The sequence below is a fragment of the Arachis ipaensis genome, chromosome B1, assembly GCF_059453495.1.
Source record: "Arachis ipaensis isolate K30076 ecotype BB chromosome B1, ASM5945349v1, whole genome shotgun sequence".
Lineage (NCBI taxonomy): Eukaryota > Viridiplantae > Streptophyta > Magnoliopsida > Fabales > Fabaceae > Arachis > Arachis ipaensis.
In genome coordinates, this window is record NC_142436.1 from 127,925,412 (window position 1) to 127,936,339 (window position 10,928).

The following is a 10,928-nucleotide window of genomic DNA, read 5'->3' on the forward strand; positions in this document are numbered from 1 at the left end:
ATTGCCTGTTTGTCTGTATTTGCAAACTCACTGGAGATGGAGGAACGAAGGAAAGGTGGACAGGTTGGTGTTAAGATAAAGTTTAAGTTGAGTTTAGAATTCCCTAGATACCTACCCCTTTTATGGTTTCTGTTTAGTAATTTTAAGCTTTATAATCTGAATGTCGGCGTTCTAGGATTGCCTCTGGCATTCCCAAGACCTTATATACTATGTGTGTGGCACCTTTACCATGCTAAGAGCATCCGGTTCTCACCCCATACTGTGTTGTTATTTTCAGATGCAGGTCGAGAGGCTCCTCGCTAGGCGTCTGGACTTTTGAAGCGGAGTAGTCTCTGAGTTTTATTTTGATGTACATTTTTATATATATGTACTTAGCTTTCTCTTCAAATAACTTGTTTAATTTGTTCCTCTTAGAGGTCCAAGGAGAGTTAGGGTCCTATCTTGTATTTTGGGTTTTGGGTTATGTATATATGTATGTACACATTCTCGGCCAGCCTTGACTTCGCAGGCTGAGTCAGGAGCTAGTTATTCTGTGTCTTTGACCCTCTATTCTCACTTTCTGTTTATTTATACCTATGATCTTTAGTTTTCTTCGCACGCAAGTAATCCTGTTTCCTGAGCGTTGCGCTTTTATTTTCGCGATTTTGTTTCACCTGTTTTTTTTAAGGCTTCTAGTTTATTATATTCTTTCTGCTATTATATGTATATATCTATTTTAGAGGTCGTAATATTACACCACCTCTGCTTTACGGCTTAAGCGTAAAACTCTGTATAGTAGAGTGTTACAGTATCTCTTATCTACCTCCAATTTATACATACATCTCTTAAAAAAGATGATTTTTTTTTTAATTTTTTTTAATTTCATTTGACCTTTTTGATTTTTTATTTTAAACTTAATTTTTGTATCTTTAACCTATATAGACGAGGTAATTAAGAAAAAAAGTGAAGCTCTGATTAGAATTAAATTTATATTTGTTGAGTTTTTTTATTTTATATAATACGTACTCTCTCTCAATTAACATATATTTATTAAATTTCTTTATTTTTGACCTTCATTTTTACAGAAGCAAGACTATCTTATTTAAAAAATAATTTTGTTATAAAAATAATTTTTTAAATCAGCAATCAATTATAAAAGTTTTGATAATAAAAATTAAAAGAATACAAATATTTATTTATTCATTATTTTATTAATAAATTATTTGTTAAAAAATATGTTTACATCAATAAATTTTAATATTAATTAATTGATTCGTTTGGTATAAAACTAATTTTGGTTGAATTTTTTTGGTTTCAATTGATGTTTTTATTGTTATATAATATAACAGAAAATATAAAATCCAATTCTATATATATACATGAGATATCAAATTTTTCTAAAATAACATAATAAGATAGTAATTTATTTCATATTAACACCGTATAAAAATTAATTATTAATTTAATAAAAAATTAAATAATTAAAATCATATGTTTAATAAAAATATAAAATTTTTGTAATTTTAAAAATATTAAAAATACATTTTAAAAATAAACCAACCAAACATATTTTTTATTATTTTTAATACTTAAAAATAAATTTTCTTTTACAAATCAATCTCATTTTTTAAAATATAAAAGATTAAAAATAAAAATTATTTTTTAAAAATAGAAATAAAAAAACAAAACAGAAAATATTTTCGTGAGTATGTAAAATATCCACTTTTAAAACCTAATTCATGTTCCCCTTTAATCTCAAAATAAAAATGGGACGCTAATACACCTCCTTGTTGCGGGGTAGAAAGCATGAGCGAATCAAAAGGATGGGTTCCCTTCCCGCCAGTGGAAGCAGCAGTAGAAGCTTTCAGCAGCGTGTGTTCTCCCTTTTGCAACGATGCAACAGCCTCAACATTCTCCTCCAAATCCACACCCAACTAATCCTCAACTCCCTCTCTTACAAGAACAACTTCATCTTCAAGCTCCTCTCTTTATACGTCTCCTACGGCCACCTCCACAATGCCCACACCCTCTTCTCCACTCTCCACAAACCCACCACCCCCCTCTGGAACCAGATCATCAGGGCCCATGCCCGAACCCCAGCAGCTCCTTTCAAATCTGTGGAGTGCTACAATCGCATGGTGGCTTCTGGGTCGGAGCCTGATGGGTTCACGTACTCGTTCCTTCTGAGCGCGTGCGCACGTGGTGGGTTGGTTGGGGAAGGGGAACAGGTGCATTGCAAGGTTTTGGTCAAAGGGTATTGCTACAATGTGTTTGTGGAGACAAGTTTGGTGAATTTCTATGCGGTGTGCGGTGGTGTTGGGAAAGCACGTTACGTGTTTGATGAAATGAATCAGAGAAGTGTTGCTAGCTGGAACTCTATGCTTGCTGGGTATGTTAGGTGTGGTGATTTTGATGGGGCCAGAAGGGTTTTCGATGAGATGCCTTGTAGGAATGTTGTGTCTTGGACCACCATGGTTGCCGGATGCGCTCGTGGCGGCAAGTGCAAGCAGGCTTTGTCGTTGTTTGGTGAGATGAGTAGGGCGGGTGTGGAATTGGACCAGGTGGCGCTGGTGGCTGCCTTGACAGCATGCGCTGAGTTGGGGGATCTAAAGTTGGGAAGATGGATACATTGGTATGTTGAACAGAGATTTGTTGTGAGGAACAATGAGCAGCCTTCATTGCGTTTGAGCAATGCACTCATTCATATGTATGCCAGTTGTGGAATCATTGATGATGCTTACAGAGTGTTTATCAATATGCCGCGGAAAAGCACTGTGTCTTGGACTAGCATCATCATGGCTTTTGCGAAACAAGGCCTTGGAAAGGAAGCGCTTGATCTTTTTAAGGCTATGCTTAGTGATGGTGTTGGTGTAAATGAAATAAGACCAGATGAAGTAACCTTCATTGGAGTGCTTTGTGCTTGCAGCCATGCTGGGTTTGTAGACGAAGGACGCCAGATTTTTGCATCTATGAAACATACTTGGGGAATCCACCCAAGGATTGAGCACTATGGATGCATGGTTGATCTCTTGAGCCGTGCTGGTTTCTTAGATGAAGCACAGGGACTTATCGAAACCATGCCTTTAAAACCAAATGATGTGCTATGGGGTGCCCTTCTTGGGGGTTGTCGAATACACAAGAACTCAGAACTAGCATCGGGAGTGGCAAACAAGGTAGTAGCCGAGCTCAACGTCAACCAAGCCGCAGGCTATCTTGTCCTCTTGTCAAACATATATGCTTTTGCCAAAAGGTGGCAGGATGTAGTTGCTATGAGACAAAAAATGATTGAGATGGGTGTTAAAAAGCCTCCGGGCAGAAGTGTTGTGCAAATTAATGGAGTTCTGCATAACTTTGTGGCTGGTGACGTGACGCATAAGCATTCTTATTATATCTATGAAACCCTCCATGAGATCACCAAACAAGCCAATTGGGAAGACTATGAACCAGACATAACAGAGGTCTTAGTTGATGCTTAGGGGAAAAACCGCAACTTTTGAGCTAGCTTTATAGTTCTCCTTGATCATGATATCTCTACAGAAGGAAGATGCTCATTTTCTGATTTTCAAAGTGGTTGGTGATTGTTGCTACTTGCTAGTTGCTAGTGATGGTACTAGTTTCATACTGTGAGTCGATCCCATCGGTTTGATTAAACAAACATTTTGAAGAAAATTTTGCAGGCATCACAGAAACATATACATTTCATGAAGATTGAACACCTGTAACATTCACTTTACTCTTGACGTGTAAACTGAAACAGTTATTGTAAATTTGTAATTGTTCCATTCTTAATAGGTTAGCCATTCTTTCAGCTCAACGTTATTTCCTTTGTGAGTATGCTTGATGTTGGTTTTGGCGAAACAAAGCCTATATCAGTTCGAAGAGAGGCTTATTGGATTCTCTTTGAGCACTATCTTCAGGTACTTTTACTTGTGATGTTGATCTTTTGCTGCTGATTTGAAGGTCCATAACTGAACTTCGAGGGACTGGGATAGAAAGTTCGGTTAGAAGGAAACATGATACGAGAAACATTGAATAAGGTGGTTGGAAAATGATGACATGACAATGATTAGAGTTGTTGATTTATTAAATGGTCGCTCTACCATAAAGATTATCGTTATACAGATTTCATACAGATTTAATGTGTAGTTATTTTGAGGGACACGTGTCGATTTTTTTGGTGGGCCATTGATGTTAAAAAAGTTTGCCCGGGTAATTAATAATATTTTAGTTATTGTATAATTGAATTCTAATGCAGTAGATGGAATGAGATAATTTTAACGCCGTGAACGTTTAGTTACACCACTAGTATAAAATTGAATTGTTGAATCATGAGAAATCTTTTTACTTTTTTAGTATTTTTATTAAAACTAAAATTAAAAAATGGTTTCATAAGCTATGGATTTTTTACTAGTTTTTAAAAGAAATACTCATTTCAGTTAAAAATAAAAATAATATTTCTTAATTATAATTAGAATTTTTTTTTTGTAGTATATGTTAAAATAATCTATTTAATAATAAAAAATATAAATAAGTTCTAGATTATTCAATAAAGAGTTTCAATTGTTAGAATATACTCTTTATTCTTTAATTTTTTTATTAGCAAAACATTTTACAACTGTAATAATAAAAAGAGTTAAATACAATTTTAGTCCTTAAGGTATAGATTGAAAATTTTTTTCGTTTTCAACCTTTTTTACATACAAAATCGTTTCTAAGGTTTAACGTAGTTTTAAAATCGTCATTCAAACCAAAATACCATTTTCTTCTTCTTTTTCTTCTTCATCAGAAGCAAAAACAGAAACAGAAACAAACGCAGAAACAGAAGCTGAGAGTCAATGATACCTCTTCGTATTCTAGAAACAAAGATATTGTAGCTCTCTTTTCCTATTTTCACTCTTCACTTGTAAACACCAACCAAGGAGAAAAAGAACCAGAAAAAAACTGATTCGTTGATTAATGGAATCGATAAACTCGTTTAAGGGGTATGGCAAATTGGACAAGGCAGAGCAACAAGCCTTCTAGAAAAAGACTTGCAAGCGCCTCACCCATACTCATAGTCTCCTCCATGCTCCTCATCGCTGTCATCATTGCCGCCATCCTAGGCACCATCTTACACAGCCGCCGTTCCTCCTCCTCTTCCTTTGGCCCCTCAAAAGAGCTATTCCCACAGAAATAAACACAGAAACAGAACCAAAAACAAACGCAGAAACAACCGCTCATGGACGTGCAATAAGATCAAAGAAATAGAATCTGAATCAGAAGTACAAGAATGATGAAATTAGAATCAGAATCACAAGTACAAGAACAATAAAATTACAATCAGAAGCAGAAGAAATTAGAAGCAGAAGTAGAACGAATCAGAAACAGAACCCTAGAGAGGACAAGCGGCGAGGACGCGAAGCGGCAACGAGGACCAGAAGCACCGACGGGAGTGGCGGCAGTGGCGGAGTGCGACGGCGACAAGGCACCCCTCTTCCGATTCTCTCCTTGGCCGTGCGTTTTCTCTCTCTTCACAAGGTCGTCGACGGTGGCAGGGCTCGCGGCAGGGCTCGCGGCAAGGCTTGCGTCTCCTCTCTTCCTCTGGTTTTGGTTCCCAACGGCGACGACGGCTCCAAGCCTCGCCGTCCCTCTTCTTCCCTCCCTTCCCCCCTCGCATGATCCTCCCTTCTTCCCTCTCATCTGTTCTTTTTTTTTTTTAATTTATAATTTTTTGGTTAAGGGTAATTTAGTAATAAAAATTAAAATTTTAGTAAAAATGACGATTTTAAAATTAAGTTAAACTTTAGGGACAATTTTATATACAAAAAAAAATTGAGAACAAAAAAAATTTTCGGCTTATACCTTAGAGACTAAAATCATACTTAACCCTAATAAAAAAGTTTATTTATACTTCACAATCAATTTTTTAAATACCATAACCAGTTCAATCTTATTCATTTTTGTTCATTCTTATTTAGATTTTTTTCTTAAATAAAATAAAAAAATTATTTAATTTCCCAAACAAAATATTTTAATAATTTTTTATTTTATTTAAGAAAAAAATCCCTCTTATTTTTGCTTTTAATCTAATTTAGGAGCTTTCAATTCATCCATTAATAATTAGAATGAAAGTATTTTTGATGTCAGGCTTAGAAATCTAAATTTTATATTTTATATAAGTTATTTCTACCAAAAAATAAATGAATAATTTAATTATCATTAATGTTAATACAATTAATCAAAGAACAATTATTTAATAATGATTAATTTTTTAATTTATATGGATATCAAATAAAAAATGTTAAAATTATATGTTTATTTAAAAAATAAACTAGTCAAAATGAGTCGATTTATTTATTCATACATACCGGACTTCTTATACAAGTACTTACAAATAGGGGTGTTCATGGTTTGGTTAATCCAAAAACCAAACCAGTTTTTTGGTTAACCAAAAATATAGTATTGGTTAATTAACCAAATTGGTTTTTCATGATGAAACCGGTTATTAACCGGTTAGTGAATTTCAAAACCGGTTTTTAACCGGTTATTAAAATAAAAACCGATTTTTAAAAAAATAACCGGTTTTTATATAAAAAACCGGTTTTTGTACCAAAAAATCGGTTTTTGTACCAAAAAACCGGTTTTTGTACCAAAAAATCGGTTTTTGTACTAAAAAATTGGTTTTTATACCATAAAATTGGTTTTTACATGTAAAAATATATTTTTACACAAAAATTAATATTTTTACATATAAAACCCAAATTTTTACACAAAAAACCGGTTTTTGGAAAAATTGGTTTTTATACCATAAAATTGGTTTTTACATGTAAAAATAGATTTTTACACAAAAATTAATATTTTTACATACAAAAATCCAAAATTTTAAACCTTTTTTTAATTGAATTTTTTTAATCTAATTTTTTTCTTTCTAAATGATACGAGTAACATTTGTAAATAATGAAGTCCCTTCCATTGCTTTCGTTCCTTTTTCTTTCTTATCTCTTTTCAATATTTTCTATAAATAATTTTTTCTCTTTCTCTCTCTCTCCTCTTCTCTTTCTTTTCTCTCTCTCTCTCTCTCTCTCCCATTTTTCTCTCTCCTCCTCTCTTTCTCTTCTCTCTCCCCCTCCTCTCTATCTCTCTCTCTCCCCTTCCCCTTCCCCTTCCCCCTCTTTCTCCCCCTCCCCTTTCGTTCTCTCTATCCTTCTCTCCCTCTCTCTCCCCATGCTCTCTCTCTCCCCCTCCCTCTTTCTCTCTCCCTTCCTCTCCCTCTCTCCTTCTCTCTCCCCTCTTCTCTTTTCTCTCTATCCTTCTCTTTTTCTGTCTCTCTCTCCTTCTCTCTCCTCATCCTCTCTCTCTCCCCTCTCTTTCTCTCTCTTTGTCCTTTTTCTGTCTCTGCTTCTCTCTCTCTCTTATCCTTCTTCTCTCTTCTTATCTCTCTCCTTTTTTTCTTTCTCCTCCTCTATCTTCGCCTTCTCTCTCTCTTCTCTCTCGCTTTAGAGAGAAGAGGAGAAAAGAGATAGAAGAGGGATATAGATTGAGAGAAGGTTGAGAGAGAAAGAGAAAAGAGAGAGTAAGAAAAGAAAGAGGAGAAGGAGAGAAAATGAAGAGAGGAAGAGGAGGAGAGAGAGAAAGAAGAAAAGGAAAGAGAGATGAGTGAGAGAGAGAAAGAGAGAAAAGAAAAAAGAGAGAGAGAGAAAGAGATGGGAGGTAAAGGAGAGAGAGAGAGGAAGGAGAGGGAAGAGAGAGAGAAAGAGAGAGAGAAAGAGAGAGAGAAGGGAAAAGAGAGGAGAAAATAGAGAGATATGGGAGAGAGAGAGAGAGAGAAGGAGAGGAGAGGAGAGAGAGAGAGAGGAGGGGAGAGAAAGAAAAAGGGGAGAGATGATTAGAGAGAAAAAGGGGAGGAGAGAGAGGAAGAGAGAGAGAGGAGGGGGAGAAAGAGGGTAAGGAAAGAGAGAGAGAGAGAGAGAGAGAGATAGGAAGTGATAGAGCGGAGAGAAGGAGAGAGAGATAGAGAGAGAAGGAGAGAAAGAGAGAGGGAGAGAGAGAAAGATGGAAGGGGAGAGAGAGGGAGAGAAGGATAGAGAGACAAGGGAGAGAGAAAGAAAGACGAGGTGGAGAGAGAGAGAAAGAGAGAGAGAGAGAGAGGGAGGGAGGGGAGAGAGAGAGGAGGAAGAGGGGAGAGAGAGAGAGAGAGAGAGAGAGAAAGAGAGGAAGATAGGGAAAGAGAGAGATAGGGGAGAGAGAGGAGGAGAGAAAGAGGGAGAGAGAGAGAGAGAAGCGGAGAGAGAAGGAAAGAAGAGAGGAGATAAAGAGAAAAATGAGTTAGAGAGAGAAGGGAGAGAGAGGGGGGAAAGAAAGGAGAGAGAGGGAAAAGGGAGAGAAATAGGGGAAAAGAAGAGAGAGAAGGGGATAGAGAATAGAGAGAGAGAGAGAGAGAGAGAGAGAGAGAGAGAGAGAGAGAGAGAGAGAGAGAATAGGGAGAGAGAAAAGGAGAGGAGGAGAAAGAGGAAAATGAGAGAGAGAGAGAGAGAGAGGAGGGAGAGTAGGGAAAAAGAGAGATAGGAGGAGAGAGAGAAGGGAGAGAAAGAGGAGAGAGGGAGAGAGAGAGAGAAAGAGAGAGAGAGAGAGAGAGAAAGAAGGGAGGGAGAGAGAGAAAGAGAGAGTAAGGGGGAGAGGGAGGGAGAGAGAAAGGGAGAGGAAGGGTGAGAGAGAGAGAGAGAGTGAGAGAGAGAGAGAGAAAGAGTATGTAATTTGGTTTTGAAATTAAGTTTTGATTTTAATTTGGTTTTGGTTTTGGTTAACCGGTTAAAAACCGGTTTTTTTTAATTTGGTTTTGGTTAACCAATTCTAAAAAATATGGATATGGTTTTTAAATTGTTCCATTAAACTGGTTAACCAAAATGTGGTTATGATTTTTTAACCGGTTAACCACATTTTGGTTTTTTTATGAACACCCCTACTTACAAATATACATAGATGCGTTTCATTACAAAATAGGTTTCCTATCCCTCTTACAACAACATAATGTTAATGGTGAGGGAAGAATAATATCTAAACTAAAATATCGTATAAGCAGAACACAACAAAAACTCTTAGTAAACTTCTTCCTCCGTTTTCTGAAAAGATAAAGCTGTAGGGGGTGAGAACCTAACCGCACAGTCTCACCACAGAGTTTTTGGAATTGTCATAAGAAGATAGTAAATAAAAAAACTATTTTGCAAACTCAGTGATTATCGTTGTCTTATGAATCTTTTGAAAAAAAACCCAACAACTAGTCATCCAAAAATCCTTTTTGAAAATCAATATTTAAATATCCAGAAATCCAAAACCTTTCTTTTCCTATAAGAAAATCTTAATCAGAAAACAACCACGCAATCAATCAACACAATCATCAATTCAGCACCAAAGCTCATTCTCAAAAGTAGCACACCAGGACAAATACAGGCAAAACAGACAAGAAAAGCACAGGTTCAAGTAGCTGTTATAGCAAATAGTTTAGATAGCAGTTAATAACAGTTTAACAATTAGGCAAATCAAAACAAATTCAAACCCAAGCATAGCATACAAATGCATATGATGCATGCTTGTCCTACGGCCAATGAGCTCATCTGTCGGTAATACTTCCAATTTTATAAAAATTTCGGCAGCATCTCACAGCGGTGGCGCACGACCCAAGAAGGCAGAGGCTTCAACTGTGGTGACGGAGGAATGGCGGCGACAGAGGCAGCTTCTCCCTCTCCTATCCGCGACCAAGCTCGACGACAGAGGAGGCTGGCAGTGACGGCGGCGACGCAGCTTACGGCGATGGCTTTACGACCGCTACTAGCCTTGGCGGCGGTGGGTTCACAGCAGCGACGCGACGTTCCTTGCAAAGCCTTCCTCCCTCGCGCGTCTCTCTTTCTCTCACCTGCGAGCTCAACAGCAGCAGCCATGGAAGCTCTTCAGACAGCGGCGATGAATGAGTAGGGCGCGGCGACTTCCTTCCCCCCTCTTCTCCCTCGTCCTTTGTCTCCCCTTCTAATCTTCGTTTCCCCCTTTTGCTTTTCTTTTTCCTGCAGCCCCTAGCCTCTCTTCCCTTTCTTTTCTTTCTTTCCTTCTTTTCCCTATGTCCATTTGTGTAGTATGTGTGTCTGTGTTGAAGAAAGAAAGAGGGAGTATGGCGGCTGTGTGTTGTGTTAAGTGAGGGGAGTGGCAGTGAGGCGGCGGGGCAAAAGGATTAGGATTAGGATTTTCAATTTGGGAATTAGGGTTTGCTTTTAGAAAAAATGTGAAATTAGGAATTTTTGGATAAATTGAAATTTATTCATTTTAATTTAGGGTATAGAGTATTAATTAAAAATATAATTTAATTTTTTAAAAATTTATTTGAAAATATTATTTAATTAACATTCTGCTAATTAACTTTTGACCGAGTATTTTAAGTTAAAATTCGAGATAATATAATTAATCTGCTTTACTTATAAAAATTAAAGTATTAAATTTTAAAATCTCAATTATTTAAATTAAATCATATAAAATTCTTATTCTTTTACAACTGTTAAATTTTATAATTTAAATATAGAAAATTATTTAATAATAATAAAATTAAGTAAAATTTTTATTTTAATTATCAAAATTTAATTTAATTATTTTCAATGAAATAATTTCTGAAAATAAAATCTCTAGTAAATAAATAAATTAAAATTAACTCATAATAAGATTTGGCAAAAATTCTGGATCTTACAGTAAATACTATAATTTGGTTTAAAATTTAAAATTTTATTTCCCTAATTATGAGATATATAAATTAAAATCAATCAACTAATATAAATATTTGTGTTTAGATTCTTCAAAAACTACATGTTGAACGCCGTTAGCATTACCGTATTTACTCCATTCCTCTAATCAAATGTTTAACTAACTAATGGCACTGAAATACTCTGGTAAGATATTTTGCTAACTTACGTCACCTTTATACCATCATGTAC

General features: G+C 35.9%; 1 pseudogene across 1 annotated transcript; it reads left to right on the forward strand.

The window, feature by feature from the left end:
* The first annotated feature begins 1,733 nt into the window (after nt 1–1,733).
* On the forward strand, nt 1,734–3,885 carry LOC107610465 (pentatricopeptide repeat-containing protein At5g66520 pseudogene; annotated as a pseudogene). The gene has a single exon (XR_015902435.1). The product of XR_015902435.1 is annotated as a pentatricopeptide repeat-containing protein At5g66520 pseudogene (transcript).
* The last annotated feature ends 7,043 nt before the right edge of the window (nt 3,886–10,928 follow it).